This window comes from Acomys minous (genome assembly GCF_964271855.1).
Source record: "Acomys minous genome assembly, chromosome: 2".
Taxonomy (NCBI): domain Eukaryota; kingdom Metazoa; phylum Chordata; class Mammalia; order Rodentia; family Muridae; genus Acomys; species Acomys minous.
Window position 1 is genome coordinate 28,018,745 of NC_140484.1, and position 17,058 is coordinate 28,035,802.

At 40.8% G+C, this 17,058-nt stretch overlaps 1 protein-coding gene and 1 long non-coding RNA gene across 4 annotated transcripts in view; one reads left to right on the forward strand and one right to left on the reverse strand.

The window, feature by feature from the left end:
- A1CF (APOBEC1 complementation factor) overlaps positions 1–8,550 on the reverse strand; it is an 80,514-nt gene extending 71,964 nt beyond the window's left edge. For all 3 annotated transcript variants that reach the window (XR_014777383.1, XM_084772601.1, XM_084772600.1), the window contains exon 1: positions 8,465–8,550. The gene's annotated coding sequence lies outside the window, so the exon portion shown is untranslated. The remainder of the gene's footprint in view (positions 1–8,464) is intronic.
- Positions 1–17,058, forward strand: part of LOC311590425 — a 136,885-nt gene that overhangs the window by 84,153 nt on the left and 35,674 nt on the right. The window lies entirely within an intron of this gene.

Genomic DNA, 17,058 nt, shown 5'->3' on the forward strand with positions numbered 1-17,058 from the left:
CTGAACTCACAGCATTTGAGGCCGCCTGTATAAAACATGCAGAAGACCTGCAAAAGATCAAGCCAGCCAATGCTCTAATATGGAGTGGGAAGGGGTTCGTGAGCCTCCCACCCTTAATAAAGAAACTACGGACAGTTGATGGCTTTTTTTGAGAATCAGGTTCTTTGTTTTTGTTTTTAAAGAATGTGATTTCAGAGGATGAGGTATCTCCTCAAAGATGGAATCTTCAGTGTATGACAGGAAAGTGAACTGAAAGATCAGCAATAAGAGTGTCTAACAATGGCCATCTTACCAAAAGCAACCGACAGATTCAATGTAATGCTCATCAAAATATCAACACAAGTTTTTATAGACCTTGAAAGAATAATTCTAAACTTTATATGGAAAAGCAAAACAAAACAACAACAACAACAACAACAACAACAAACAGAATAGATAAAGCAATCCTATATAATAATAGAAATTCAAGCTATATTACAAAGCAATAGTAATAAAAACTACATGATACTGGTATAGAAGTAGACTGGTCTATCAATGGATTCTAAATGGAGATATAGAAATAAACCCACACACTTATGGGCACTTGCTTTTTGACAAAGCAGCCAAAACAATGGGAAAAAGACAGCATCTTCAACAAATGGTGCTGGTCTAATTGGATGTCTACATGTAGAAAAATGCAAATAGATCTACCCTGGAGAAAACCCAAGTCCAAGTGGATCAAAGGCCTCAACATAAAACCAAATATACTAAACCTATTAAAAGAGAAAGTGGGGAAGAGCCTTGGACTCATTGGCACAGGAGAAAACTTCCGGAACAGGACACCAATATCTCAGACCCTAAGATCAATCATTAATAAATAGGACCTCATGAAACTGAAAAGCTTCTGCAAAGCAAAGGACATTGTCAATAGAATGAAGTGGCAGCCTATTCTTTGGGAAAAGATCTTCACCAATCTGACAAAGGGCTATCCAAATATATAAAAAGAACTCAACAATTAAACAGCAATAAGCAAAATAACCAAATTGAAAAATGGGGCACAGAGCTAAACAGAATTCTCAACAGAGGCATCTCAAATGGCCAAAAAGCATTTAAAGAAACCCTCAACATCCTTAGTCATCAAAGAAATGCAAATCAAAACAACTCTGAGACCTAAGTCAGAATAGGCTTTTTGTGGGGGATATGAGGGGGATTCTAGCTGAGTCTTCTAGTAGCAGTGGCTGTGGAAACTGAAGAGGTACCCTCTAAGTAGACAAGACTCCTAGTAGAGGGAAGAGAACACCAACCCACCAGCAAAAACTTTTAGCCAAAACTTACCCTGCCTATAAGAAGTACAGGGGTAAAGGTAGAACAGATAGAGCAGAGATTGAGGAAATGTCCAACCAATGCCTGTCCCATCTCAAGACCCACCCCCTGAGGAAGAGCTAACCCCTGACACTAGTAATGATTTTCTGCTGTGCTTGCAGACAGGAGCCTATCAGAGTTGTCCTCTGAGAGGCTCCACCCAGCAGTGGTTTGAAACAGATGCCGAGACTCACAGCCAAACATTGAGCAAAGCATAGGGAGTCTAGCATAAAAGTGGGGGTGGGGTGGGAGGAAGGATAAAAGGGCTTAGAGGTGACAAAAGCTCCACAAGAAGACCAACAGAGATAAGTAGCCAGGGTCCAGAGGGGTCTGTGGAGTCTGAAGGACCAACCAAGCACCATATATGGATTGGACATGGTCCTCCACATAAATGTAGCCTATGGGTCAGGCTTCATGTGGACTGTCTCTGACATGGACACTGTTGCCTGATTTTTGATCACTTCTCCCTGACAGGACTGCCTTCCCAGGCCACAGGGAAAGAGGACAAGCTCAGTCCTGATGTGAGTTGATGAGCTGAGGTGTGTGGGTAGGGGAGCTCCCCTTTTCTGAGGAATGGGGGAGAGGGGATGGAGAACGGAGGGTGGGGCTGGGAGGAGAGGGGGGCTACAACCAGGATGTAAAGTAAATAAATAAATAAATAAAATTAAAAAAGAATGTGACTTCTTAGAAGACAGGGCATCTCCTGAAAGATAGGATCTTCTATGTATGACAGGAAAGCTGAACCCATGAAATACCAGAAATATGGGTGTCTAACAAGACCAGAAAATAACAACACCAATTGACATCCCTATGTGGGATAGGAAGTCTCAGAAGGCCCCATCCCTAGATGATGGGCTACAGGCAATTAATGGAAAATGAGAGAGATAGAATCAATCTTCTCTAGGGATCAAATGCCTGATATGTCATCCAATTCAAAGTGATTAAACACATGTATATATGAGCAGCAATAAAGGAGCTCAGGAGCGTGTGTGTGTGTGTGTGTGTGTGTGTGTGTGTGTGTGTGTGTGTGTGTGTGTAACCGTATTAATTATGGAATAAGAAGTCATGACTTTGACAGGAAGTTAGAGGGACATGGGAATGAGTGGGAAAAAAGGATAGAGAAGAGAAATGTGAATAGAGTGTTTGTGAAATTCTCAAATATATATGAATAAACACATAAATAAAAGTATAGAAAAGGAGTATGGCCTCTGATAGGTCAACCATGGTCCTGTGCCTCATACCCCCATATGTATGGATAGCACAAATTTGATTTGATAGGTTATTAGTTATTAAACTAAAGAGAAGGACATGAAGGTGAGGGTCATGAAAAAGTAGGAGTGGATCTTGGGGAAGCTGGGGGTAAATCTGATAAAAATATAGTGTATAAAAATTTCAAAGAATGAACATAAATATTTTTCAAAAGAGGGGGTGGATTGAAAGCACCCTTACTTACGTATATTTACATATTAAATTGTCAAAGAACAGTTTAATCAATAAAAATTATTTATTATCATCATTAATAATAATACTATTATTCTGATTGTTGTATGCATGCATGTATGTGATACATGGGTATGAGTGTTAGTATGTACATGCCAGAGGAGAAATTTGGAGAGTTAGTACTTGCTTTTCATCATGTATTTTGGGAATTGAACTTGGGATTCAGCTTACACAGTTAGTACTTTTACCCACTGAAGTATCTTTGTGTGGCCTTGAAATACATTTATAAACTAGAATGTGCTATGACCGTGAGGCACTAGGGTGTGTAATTCCTATACTCAGTCCTAGCATTCTTCAAATCAATTGAGCATCCCAACCAATACTTATTTCCTAATTGTTGGAGGAAGTGAATCGTTACTACCAAATTGAAAATGGGAATCATATAGAATTTTAATGGTATTTTCTTATTTAGACATCGTCTTGTTAGAGTGTCATGTGTTAATTTTCATTTGACATATTATTTACTCAGGCAGGACACTCTGTAAGTACAGGGAGTTATCATATCTTTCTGACTCTTTCCCCCCCTCAATATTGCTCTTGGAACAAGCAAGCCTGGAACATGTCACATGATTGTGAGTCTTGATACACATAAAATTTCCTCCATAAGTCCACAGAGAAAAAGCTTAGCTTAGATGTCTTTCAAAACGTCAAATTAGAGGGCTGAGGATGTCAGCATACTTTAATGAAAACAATGATTTTTGCAAAAGTAAACATATGTGGACCTCTGATTTTGTGGCTTCTCTATCCATAGATCAGCTAACCACAGATTAAAAATATTTGAAAGGAACTCTTCTGTATTGAACACAAACAGACATTTATCTTGAATAATATATAAACAACACAGCATGAAACTATGTTAATAGTGTTTACAGTATTCAAGGGACAGGAAGTAGCCCAGACGTGGCTTGGAGTGTGTGAAAGGATGTGTGGACATTACATGCACACCGCACTGTTTTTACAATGACGACTCAAGTATATGAGGATTTGAGTATTACAAAAGTCCTGAGCCCAATCCCCTCATACTGTTTATCGGGTTGTGACTATATATTAGCCTTTTATTTGAATTCATCAACACAAGACTTTGGTGTATTAACTTAAAATGGTCAGTCCTGAATTTATTTATATAAATATCATATGGTGTGAGTAGATTGTATTTATATATTTAGGAATATTTATCTTTTATCTATCATCAATCTATTATCTGTCTATCATCTATCTATCTATCTATCTATCTATCTATCTATCTATCTACCTATCTATCATCTGTCCACCTAAGCTATCAATTGTCTTATCTCCATCTGCCTCCTCTCTCTCTCTCTCTCTCTCTCTCTCTCTCTCTCTCTCTCTCTCCACACACACACACACACACACACACACACACACACACTACCACCACCACCACCACCACCACTACCTTCACCGCCACCACCACCACCACCACCACCTAAAGATTTAGAGGCCATGTATTTGAGAAAGAGCAGTGTGAGGTTTTTGAAAAGTGCTGGGAGGAGGAAAGAGAAGGGGAAAATGGTGTGATTAAAAAAAAAGTCACAAATAAGGTTATTTTTAATTCATTGGTATAGAATTTTTTATATTGATGCAAATCATGGCCATGTCAAATACTAGTCTAATTTTATCACAAGAATATATATCCTAGGTCTAACAGATATAATTCTACAGATATATAAGGTAAAATAGTTAACTAAAGTCTTCAAAAGCCCCAGAGACCTACAGAATATGCCATTTAAAGATTTTTTCTTATTATTCTAAAGATTCTTTGACAAAAAGACAAGTTAACTCCTGGCAACACCCAGCCTGCTTCAAAGAGGATGGTGAGCATCAAAGAACCTCTTTATGGAGATGGCTTCAAATATGGCAAACCAGCCACTGGGAAAAATGTCCTCATTTCTGCCACAGACAGAATTCTGTCTAAAAATGGGCAAACTTTGATGCAGGCAGAGTCGATGGCCAAACTCTACCAAGACAGGGTAAGCAAGTCCTCAATTGTTCCTGCCCCCCAAATATGTTTTTCAGATATATTGATCCAGAAGGCCAAAGATGATGCTCCAATGGTGTAGAGAATGTTGGGTGACTCTTCAGGCAGTAAGTTGTTTCAGGCATTTTTTTAAATTTTGGAAGCTGCAAACCTGCACTTCCAGTTCACTCAGGCAATTAAGTTTTATTCCTTCTCAAGTCTCTGATGGGGTTGAAGACCAGATAGTTTAGTCTTACAATTAAGCTTAATTGGTTACGGGTTAAGATGTTTTTGGATCAAGATAGATGTTTTAACTCAATAGAGATGAGATATGATAGATATTGATTTTCATTCAGAAATTAGACCCAACAAGATAGGCAAGATATTTACTTCAAAATTGCCAAATACAAATAGCCAAATCACTATGAATGTAACCTTTATATAATTCCTGATTGTCTTGTGGTTCTTCCTGCTGTGTGTAGTTTACTTTATTCATGTGTGATAATATAAACGTATATGTTAAAAAGAAGCATAATTAAAAAATAAAATAAATACAGTTCTAAATAATGTCAAAAGCTCATAGACTGGTTGGAATAGGGTTGATGGCTTAAAATGATAAATCAACTTTCCTGATCCACTTGGCAGTAAATATTTGTTAATGATAACTGACTAGATTTGCAGTTTTCAGCTAAGGAGCAGATGGGATTTAGATGTTGAGTATGCACTGTCACTGCCGGCCTGAGGATTCTTTCCCAACTGCCTTCCTGGGGGGAGTTTGGACTGTTAGAGTTGCACTTGAGTGAAACCTAGTTACTGTGTCTATGGATAAGATAAAGCGATGTTGATCCTCTGCCAATCAATACTGTCTTGTTTGAACTTACTGAGTCATGTACAGGCACATGTGGTAATGGAAGCCATTGGGCAATAGCGCCCAGAGTATTACCCAGCATCGTGAGGGGTGCCAGTGTTTTCAGATGGTTACTGAAAAAGGTTTTAAACCAGCTGTCTGTGTACAAAACTAACATACACAGTGCCAGAGCCTGAAACTGTGGGTGTCAATAAAAACAGCTTGTTTTCAGTAGTAGTTTTGAAAAATAGTCTCTAACATAAAAGTGATGCTGTTTGTAGTTGTGTGTGTGTGTGTGTGTGTGTGTGTGTGTGTGTGTGTGTGTGTGTGTAGTGTATGTGTGTGTAGGTTCTGAAGAAGTGCAATGGCTTTTGTAAATAATGGATTTCTTTAGCTATATAATTTTCTATTCTGATGGAATTGTTTTGAGAAAGATAGTAGGTGGTAAGTTTGGATGTTTTTTTTTCCTGCAAAGATTGTTATAAGTGGGGAAATGGTAGAAGGGGAGCAACGGACTGCTAAACCCCAGAGCTCTGCTTAGCTGTCTTTATAACATTCTGCTGGTGGATCGCTGAGGATTTCCCAGCTGAGGATTCTGAGATCTCGGGAAGTCAAATAATGTGTACAGTTTCATAAGCCAGGGAGGCTTGGGGTCCGTGTTCCAGCCTGATTGTGTCTGTAGCAGAGCCTGGCACCCTTGCTATGATTTGTTTGAAAGCCTCTAACCTGGGCATGGCTTTGTTTGGTGAAAGATGATCAAAGTAAGTGATTTCTTAGAGGGTTTGACTGAGATCAACCCAAGTGCAATGATTTTGGTTGATCTGGTCATCAGAAATACCAGACATGGGCTATAGAGGTAATTTACTCTCAGCCTATAGCCTAAGGAGTATAAATTTAGAGGAGGTGTTGATAGACAAATGCTCCTGGGAGATGAAGTCCTTAAAGTAAGGTGAGAAAGCTGCACTACCTTCTGTGGCCAGTCACAATGATAAATGCTCATGTGCATATAGTAAATCTCAGTGGCTGACAACAGTGCACACATGCGCTCTGCAATTAGACCACCTGGCTGGGCACCCTGGCTCTGCCACTTCCCTTTAACATTGAGCCCCTTAAACAGTTTGTCTGCACCTCAGTCTAATAACAGTATGATACGTAGTAGCACACTATAATAATAGTTTTGGCTTCACGTGGATGTTCTAAGAATGACATGAGATTAAATTCATAGCGCGTGCTTAGAAATGCACTTGGTAATCTAATACTTAACAAATACTATCATTGTATTGGAGAGCATCCAAATGGTAAGAAGACCTGCTTTCCATTCCCTTACTCGGTTCGTTGGATTGACTATGGAGACACGAGTTTTTGACCCTATCACGTTCCCTAGGTGCAGAGCAGGTAATGTTGATACCTGAAACATCACAGATTAACTTGTCTAGTTAAAAATGGCTACTCATGATTTTGTGTCCATTATTCCGTTCTATGAATGTCACTTCGAACAACTTATTTCCAGCCAACTGTTATGTCTCTTTCCCTTATATTTAACGCATAGCAAATTGGAACAGCAAGATGTATGCATTTCTTAAGATGGCAAGTGCTAATATTATTCCAGAAAACATGGCCTTAAAAATAAACAAGAAGTGTCAACTTCCCTGCCTTAGCTGGAGGACCCCTAATTGTTTGGGGGGGGGGGAAGTAAGAGATTTCACTTTTATTTCCAAATCCCTTTTCCTCTGTCTGCATGCTGATCAGCACTTTAGTGTTTCAAGCTAGACCAACTCATGTTGATTCTCCTAAATACAACCGGGGTGAAAATTTACTAATATTTGGCTGATAAAACATCAGTCTCCTGGGATGTACAAATGATTTCTCAGTTTTCATCTCCTTGGAGACCCGCACCTCTAACCTGCACCAGTACAGAGCCATGTTTAACGGGGACGCTCACTGGCCATTGCTCTGCTGGTAACGAAGCAACAGCATTCAGCCAGAGAGTTTAGGTTTGTGATAGAACAGAAAATATTCCCTGATATATTTCCACCTTTAGAACCATCATGTTTTGGTTTTTAGCTATCTTTTAGGGGTGAGAAAAATGGCAATGCGAAAATATGTGCACTGTGCTGTTTGCTCAGTCTGTGACAGCAATCTAATGAGTAAACAGCTCAAGGTTGGGATTTAACACACTTAAAACCAGTCACATTTCTTTAAAAAATGTTTTCTTTTCTTGGTAGATTCAAAAAACAAATAGCTTAGGGCATTATTTTGGTTAGCGGGCGAATGGCAGAAGAAATAGCCAGGAATTCGTCCTGATGTCTTTTTTAGGGTGGTGGCACACAGAAACTAACTGAGTAAGTGCTATTTAAAGTGTAGAGGAGTTAGAACTGATACACAGAACTCATCTGCTGGAGATGATAAACTGTGTCTTTTGTTAGTTACGTTTCTGTTTCCAGGTCCTAGGACCCAGGACAGACAGGGAAATGCAGTTTTTCCTGCTACCTAGCTGGAGATAGGGTTTGCAGCAGCACAGGAGCCCCAGAGCCCCACTTGTGGACCGACAGTGATGACTCCACTTTGCACAGGTTTTGGAAACACACCGGATCAAGGGGGTACATCATGGCATTCACCTCAGCTTGCGATTACAAGCTCATCCGTTTTGCTTTTCATCTGGTTTCATCAGGATTAAAAAAAACAAACGACAATTCTCTGGGTTAGGCTCAGGGATAGTAAAGTGCACAAGCTGTTTTCATGCATTCTAACAGATACAACAACACAGAATTGAAAGAAAATACAAAAAGCATGGGCCATACCTGGGTAATTTCTGAGGTTCCCCACCCGGAAAAGGTTCCTTGATTATGGCAAATCCAGCATGCCACTTTGGTTATATTCTAATCATTGTATCAAACTCCAAAGGTTCAGTGGCTTTAGGTTTGGTTTACAATTCCCTGGAGTTAAACTTTAACTCACCCTGTCTCTTGCTTCCATGCAGCCCTTTGACCAGGTAACTGGGTCACTATGGCCTAAAGAGAAGCTACAAAAGCTGTTTTCCTGTCTTGTTTACAAAAGGAAAATGTATTTCGTGTTACAACCATTGGGGTCAATGCTATTTTGAACCTAGCTTATGGATCTAAATGTAAATGTTGAATTCATTCCGTTTTAGGTAACTAAGCTAACTTTATCTATTTAGCTATGTCAAAGTGGTATAATGGGCAAGGTAATTTAGGAGGATATTTCATTGTGTCATATTCTTTCTATTACTGTTTTACATGGATGTAAGCGTCGAGTTTTAGGTCAAGTATGCAGATAAATACTGGCTTTCAAACGGAAAGAACAAAAGCATTTATATAACCAAGTAGCTGAATTCAGGCCAGATCAGGTTGGGCAAACATTTCACTTGGTAGAAGCTGCTTGTTTGGATTTGAAGAGGTGCTTGCTCTTATGTAAGAGCCATTGCTGTTGTTCATTGCTTGAAATCTCAGTAGTAACTGTGCTTCTTAAAGCATAGATAACATGAATTTTTAAAAATCTAAAGTCTATAGTTAAATTATCCAACACAATCACGGACCTATACAAGAAACCTTAAAGGATCTTAAAAAAAATCTATTTACAACTTAAAAGGAACCCAAACCCCCTACTTTTGAGTGGATTTTGGTGTAAGGCTCCTAACACAGGCTGTGAAACTAATATTAAAGAATGTTTCTCCTTGGCTTCAGGTCAAGTAAGAGGAGTCTAATTTCCCAGGAACTAACTTAGGCCATTTTTTATCTACAGAAAAATGCGAAACAAGCCAGGGATGACAGCAATGAAGCATTCTATGTTTAGAGAGCAGCGGAGAGTCAGATCTATTGCAATGTTTGTTCTGCCTACAGCTTTAGTTACTCCAGCACGAAGCCTTGATTGACTTATGTTTTTTCCAATCAGTACATACCTGCTCTGACAGAAACACTTTGAGAATTATTGATGTGCCCTGGAACTGTGCTCACGGTGTGACAACTAAAGGTAGCAGTCACTGCTTTCATGTACAGGCATTCATAGCTACAAGCTTCTGCTGGTTTCTTCTAGGGAATGGGTCCTCTCACCAACAACCTATTGGTTTCCTCTGGAGAAGCTCAGTCTGGGCTTATTTGGCTCCCCACGGAGTGAGGAATCCTTGCTTGGAGTCTAAGCCAACAAAGCATTCCTGAGAAGGTAAGATGCAAGGTCCTGGCAGCAGGGAGTTCCTGGGATGTGACAAGTGAGGATTTAAAAAAGGAAAGCAAGGCCCCTTAGATAGTTGGTGGAGATGGCAAAAATACAATGAGAGATAGATAGATAGATAGATAGATAGATAGATAGATAGATAGATAGACAGATAGATAGATCTGGGATTCTTCCTTTTCTATTATAGCAAATTTATCCTCTGTAATTTTTTTTTAACTTTATTTATTCACTCTACATCCTAATCATGGCTCCCTCCCACCTCTCCTCCTGATTTCACCCTCCCTCCCTGTCCCCCCCTAGACTGCCTCTCCTACTCCTCAGAGAAGGGGACCCCCTATGCACCCCCAATGTATCAAGTAGCTTCAGGACTGAGAGCACCCTCTTGTCCTGTGGCCTGGTAAGGCAGCCTCACCAGGGGAAAGTGATCTAAAAGCAAGCAACAGAGTCCACGTCAGGGACAGCCTCTGCTGTCCTGAACAGAACACTAATAGCTCAGGCTCTAAGATCAACAATTAATAAATGGGACCTTACAAAATTGAAAAGCTTCTTTAAGGCAAAGGACACTGTCAATAGAACAAAATGGCAGCCTACAGATTGGGAAAAGATCTTTACCAACCCTGAATCTGACAAAGGGCTGATATCCAAAATATATAAAGAACTCAAGAAATTAAACACCAACAAGGCAAATAATCCAATTAAAAAATGGGGGTACAGAACTAAACAGAGAATTCTCAACAGAGGAATCTTGAATGGCCGCGAAGCACTTAAAGAAATATTCAACATCATTAGCCATTTGGGATTATTCCTGAACAACCCCCTTTTAGTTGAAAGTATCTCAAGTGAGTTTAAAATGCACTCCCATAGCTAACTCCTGGAATGTCACCACTTAGCCATTCCTCCTGACTGTGCACTGAGTGGGAGCTGTGACTTGCTGTTACTACACAGCATCTCTGGAGAGTTCCCTATGAGGCACCACTAGCAAGAAATCCAAATCTAAAATTCCAAGTATGGTCTCTTCTGGAACACGTGCCACTTTTAGCAGCCATTAGGTGTATCCAAGAGGAACCCGTGTGAGTTAGGGATGACCAATTTTAGTTACCCTCCCAGTTCTGTTTGCTGTAACAGAACACCACACAGTGGGCTGCTTCAATAGCTCTCACTTTCTCAGGGGTCGAGAGGCTAGAATTCCAGAGTCAGGCACCAAACAGGGTCTCTTTTCCTAGTTATGTCCGTACCTAACTTTTCTTGGTATGTGGCCATGAAAAGAGAGATTAAAAATATTTTTAAATTACTTTTTTTTTGGGGGGGTCTATGTGTGTATGTAGTCATATGCATGCCGCAGTGTGAATGTGGAGGTCAGAGGACAACTTACAGGCACTGATTCTCTTTCTACCACGTGCGTTATGGAGATCGAACACGGGTAGTCAGGTGTGTTGGCAGGTGCCTTAACTAGCTGAAGGCCTTTTTCTAATAAGGACATTCATACTGTCCTCATGACCTGCTCTACTCTAGTTACCTTCAAAAAAACCTATTTCCAAATGCCATCATATTGATGGCTAGTATTTTAATATGAATCTTAGAAAGAAAGAAAGCATTCCATCTATGACAGTTTCACATAAAAAAATCTATTGTCCTAGAGAAATCTCTACATTTCAAGGGGCAGGATATGCTCATGTCAAACCATAATCCATATGTTATTCGTAAGGGTCAGTGACAATCATGAATTTGATAGCATTGTTAGGTTATTGGTATTTATTTTTCAAACTGTTTTATTATAACAGTAGGGATTTGTTGACCAGAAGTAGAGTGACAAAGATCTAAGCAACCTCTTTTATGAAAACGGATCTGCAGTCCTTGGACAAAGAGTCCACCAGAGCAGAACAGGATCAACTCATCACCTGGTTTCCATCGGTCTAACCGTGTTTAGACAAGAGCAACACTTGTCTTTATTTTGTAAGAACAGGCACCGCGCCCAGAAAAAGACACATTTCCTACTACTTCCTCCTACAAATTACTTGAGCCTTACTTTTTCTTAGGAGCTTTTGTGATATGATAACTGTTTCAAGTGAGAGGTGGTGGTCTGGGGAGATGGCTCCACTTGGCACAACCTAGAATCTGAGGGATTGTCAAGATCAGCCTGTCCCATGGTCGTGTCTCTGTGGGATTGTCTTGACTGCTCTCATTGATGCTCACTAAGACCCACCCTGGCAGTGGGTGGCAACATGCCCTAGTTTGAAGCTGTGGGCTGTGTAAGAATAGAGAAAGCGAGCTGAGCACCAAGCACGCATGCGCTCATGTCTCTTGCTCTTGACAGAGTGATGTAACTAGCTGTTCAGACTTTTTGCTGTCTTGACTTCCCTGCTATGATGGGTGGTAACCTGGAATGGTGAGCTAAAATAAACGCGTTTTCCCCTACCCTAAGCTGACTCTTAACAGGTCACAGCAACAGAAATCAGGCAATGCTCTTTCAGTTGTCTTAGACTTATTTTATTCATGCATGTATTCAAATCCTTCATGTTCTGGATTTTTAGAGATGAAAGCATCAAAGATCAGTCAGAGGGGAGGTGACAGGTAACGAATGACAGCTGAGGTGAAAGTGGTCACATTAGGCATGAAATACGTGAGGTTTGGTAAAATGTGGAGGTGCTGAGGCATAAAAAGGACATGGGAACCGAGGAAGGATGCTTGGGACCTTTGAGAAGAACGCCCCAGTTGCTGGAGGATGATGTCGGCTGACATGGTGATGCTCCCAAAGGAAGGGTCTCACAGAGGAGTTCTGAATTGGATACGTTCCTTATGCGGTGGCTGTCCTCAGTCACTCATGCGGCAGTTACTTGGCACATGTTTTTTAATCCTGCTCTCACTCTCTGCTTACATTTAGACTAAAAATCATTGGTATTTTCCCCCACTGGCAAAAAACAAAGCATAGAGCTGTGGAAAAATCTGAAAAAAAAAAACAAAAACCGAAAACCCAAAGATTACCAACTATTAATATAAGAAATTTTCTTCCCTGCCAGCAGCCCCTTTCTCACTCTCCCACGACAATGAAATCTTTCTTCATTGATGTCAGCTTTCTAGGAACCTGACATTCGGTTTCTGAATGTGTGAAAGATGGGTGTGGGTATATAATTAACTGGAAGCAAGCATTATAAAGAATGGGAGTGCTGTGTCAGATATACTCTGCAGGGCAGGAACTTGGTTAATTTCCTTGGTTACTACACAGAAAGGTCACAGAATTAGACTTGGACTCCAGCCCAGGCCATATCACTTAGGGGCCTGCAGAATATTTCTGCTCCTTGGAGCCTCAGCGTCTTGGCTTTATGAGGAAAATGTCTCCATCTTCCTCACAGATTACTGGCCATAATTAGTCAAATGGATTCAGATAGGTGCCTGCAACTCGAAAGGAGCATAATACAAGGATAGAATAGAATAAATTCGTAGCAGGCTTTATCTGTGCTCCCTGCCAGGCTTTGTCAATGCGACCTCTGTGACTTTGAGGATTTGTGCTTGCTCTGTGGAAACTTATAACGGTTCAGATGAAAAGTCTCCATGCTATTTTGAATGTCTGCAAGACTTCGGGAGATAACCGTTTGGTTCGGTGGGTGAGAATCTGTCGGCTGGCAGAGTGGTTGGGAACAGGATTTTAGAACTTTGAAAAAGTTTTGGTTTTGTAGCTACAGCCATCTAGTGTTCAGTTGACTAAGCCCACACCCACTCTGCTCTGCATACACAACTCTACCTGCATTTAGCTTGCCCGGAATAGCGGAATAACATTTCACTGTCACAAAACTGAGGAGTAAATAAGAATTTATACGACGTCTATAGTCCATGTAGAAATCATGGCAATAAGGGGGAGCTCTGGGGATTCTGAGGGCCCATTTTAAACACAAGTTGGAAATCTTGTCCTTGTCAGTCACTGCTTATTAAGTCACTCCTCTGGCTAACAAATGCAGAGGTTTTGATATCACCCATGTTAAAGAATACTTATTGCCTTTAGGCAATCTTTATTGTTAATTTTTCAAAAGAACCAAACCAGGTGGTAGATGCACCCGCCAGCACTCAGGAGGCAGAGGAAAGTGGATCTCTGTGACTTCAAGGCCAGCTTGGTCTATAGAGTGAGTTCCAGGACAGCAAGGACTACATAGAGAGACTCTGTCTCAAAAACCAAAACAAACCAAAACAAACAAACAAACAAAAATTTTAAGTGTGTGTATGTGTATGCATGTGCTGTAGCATGTATGTGCTGTGGCATGTATGTACTGTGGCATGTATGTACTGTGGCATGTATGTGCTATGGTGTGTATGTACTGTGGCATGTATGTGCTATGGCATGTATGTGCTGTGGCATGTATGTGCTGTGGCATGTATGTGCTGTGGCATGTATGTACTGTGGCATGTATGTGCTGTGGCATGTATGTACTGTGGCATGTATGTGCTATGGCATGTATGTGCTGTGGCCTGCATGTGGAGGTCAGAGAACAAGTTTTGGAATTGAGTTCTCTCCTTCTGCTATGGGATCCAGAGCCTGAACTCAGGGAATGCGGCCTGCTCAGCAAGCGCTTCTATCTGCTGAGCTGTCTAGCTAGTCCTTGTGTCACTTAAAAAAAATGTAGTATTTTAAGAGCTCAATGAGCTCCAATATAGATACTGAGCCTTGTAAAATAAACAACTTTAGAACAAATCTAGTTAACAAATCTGTTATTTTCATCTAGTAATATTAGCAAATATGGGTCCCTTGGCATTTAATCTATGTACTGCTTTAATCTCTGTCTCTGTCTCTGCTTCTGTCTCTCTCTCTCTCTCTCTCTCTCTCTCTCTCTCTCTCACAGACACACACATATATTTGTGTTTGATTTTCTTATTAGTTTTTTAGTCTCCCTAATACTGGGTTGTACTATGACATTTTTAGGCAGACATATCATTGCTCTCTTTACTGTAAAGAAAATAAGCCCACAGGAGAGCATTCCTTGGGTTTCAGGGAAATTCTTGGGGAGAGGTTGTCACATACTCTTCCTCCTGCTTGCGATGTCATCTCTTTCTTTGACTTGATTTTAGTGAATTTTGTCAAAAAGAGATGCATTGTTTTAAAATGGTAGGGAACACGGAGAAGCCAAGTCTCAGCACAGTCATATCACATTGGGTCAACGAGACATTAAACAACATCCAACAGTGAGCCTGGGAGATTAAAAAGGAGCTATAGAAATTCCCATTGGCAAACGGCTTCACAGCCATTGTGATGTTGTAGTTCGATGCTTCATGGAGTTGAGGACACAGTGGTGTAATAAGCTGAACTCACCAGTCTAAAGTAGAACCCCACGGTTATTGAATACTACATAGAAAACTTGGTTATGATAAAAGCAACAGAGACAATTTCTTAGACTGCTTTCTGCCATTATTTTACTACTGCTTTCTACTTGATTACCAGAGGCCACATGGACAACAGCCTCAGACTGGCCCTTTTGGAGGCTTTCTGTAGGAGATGGCAGCTCCAGATGTGTTTGTCAACCTTCTATCACTGTGACCAAAAGCCCCACAGAACCAACTTTTTCAAATAATAGGTTTATTTTGATTCATGGTTTCAAAGGATTCAGCCCATGATCATTTGTCCCTGTTGCTTTGGGTTCATGGTGGCACAATATATCCCAATGGCAGTGCAAGGCAGAGAGCACAATTGAAACAAAGGGAGAGAGGAGGAACAAAGGCCCCATGTCCCCTCTGAGGGTACATGCAAGTGACACAACTTACTTTTGCTGGATATCTTTTCCGTAGACTCTATATCATCTCTTCACCTTTTTTGCATAAATATACCAATATTGCCGCATGCTGGGGACAATGTACACCTTTGAACATTTTCAGATATAGACCCTAGCACCTCAACAGCCTTTCTCATGGGACAAGATGAGATGGCAGAAGAGGAAGAAGCAATGATCCTGATGCTATCAAGGTCTCTCTCTCTCTCTCTCTCTCTCTCTCTCTCTCTCTCTCTCTCTCTCTCTCTCTCTCTCTCTGTGTGTGTGTGTATGCACACGTGCGTGCAGTTGCGTGTGTGTGTATGCACATGTGCGTGCAGTTGCGTGTGTGTGTGTGTGTGTGTGTGTGTATAGTGATTTTTTTAAATAGAAAAATGCCTAAACAAGGCTAATATAAATGCAGTATATTTTCATAGCTATACAATGTACATGTGTTAAACACTGTGTAGACAGACACTTTTAATGAAACCTAATGCCATGTGTTGGCACAGAGTTTAGTCCAGAAAGGCGGCTGTGGACAGCTCCCTACATGCCTTTGCCGGTCTATATATGGGGTCAAGAATGCAGTGAGAGTCATTGGCTGCAGAGTATACCTGCTGCACCATGACTGGAGCAGAGACTTTTGAGGATTCAATAGACGGACTTTTCCTTTCCCATTCTCCTCAGGGGGAGGCATGGCTAAGTATACTGTTTCTTTACCCTCATTTTTTTTTCTCCTGGTCCTCATCAATCTCCTACTTACATTGTTGTTCTCCTGAACTAAGCATCACAAGAACACAGCTTGGCTCAATGCACAGCCAAGTCCTGCCTGACTTTAGGAGTAAATGGCATCAGAACCGTTGGCCTCTGTTTACCCATTGTCTGCTACCACCCAGCTGTCATCATCCCCTTCATCACCTATTTCCTTCCTGGCAGTAAAAACCCATGGCTGCTTCTTTCTAAGACCACTGGTTCTAGCATCTCTTTGCATCTAGGCTTACACACCAGGTAGAATTAGAGATACAGGAAGTGTTTTCACTTTGATCATCAAAACAGGAGATTTGGTCTGCAGGAAGAGAGAGAGAAAAAAAAAACCCTTTAGAAACATCATCAGTTTGTGGAAATTGGGTCACAGAAAAAAGCTAAATAATCGGAACTAACCGAAGGTTCAATTTGGAATAGGACATGAAAAGACACGAATAAGCAACCTTAAATTTGGCTTCAGACCTTAAACCTTGTGCTCACACTTAGATCACACTGGGATGCTGTGGGCAGTGCCAAGGCTAAGTGCCTGGGGAGGAGAGCGAGGCACATTGACTGATGACTGAGCATTTTGACCTCTTAGGCAAGATTTCTTGATTATTTCCATTCTACATCCTCTACTTCCTGGTGAAATACTAATGAAATTATTCAAACTGCACGCGTGTGCGTGCGCGCGCGCGCGCACACACACACACACACACCCTTTTGTGATG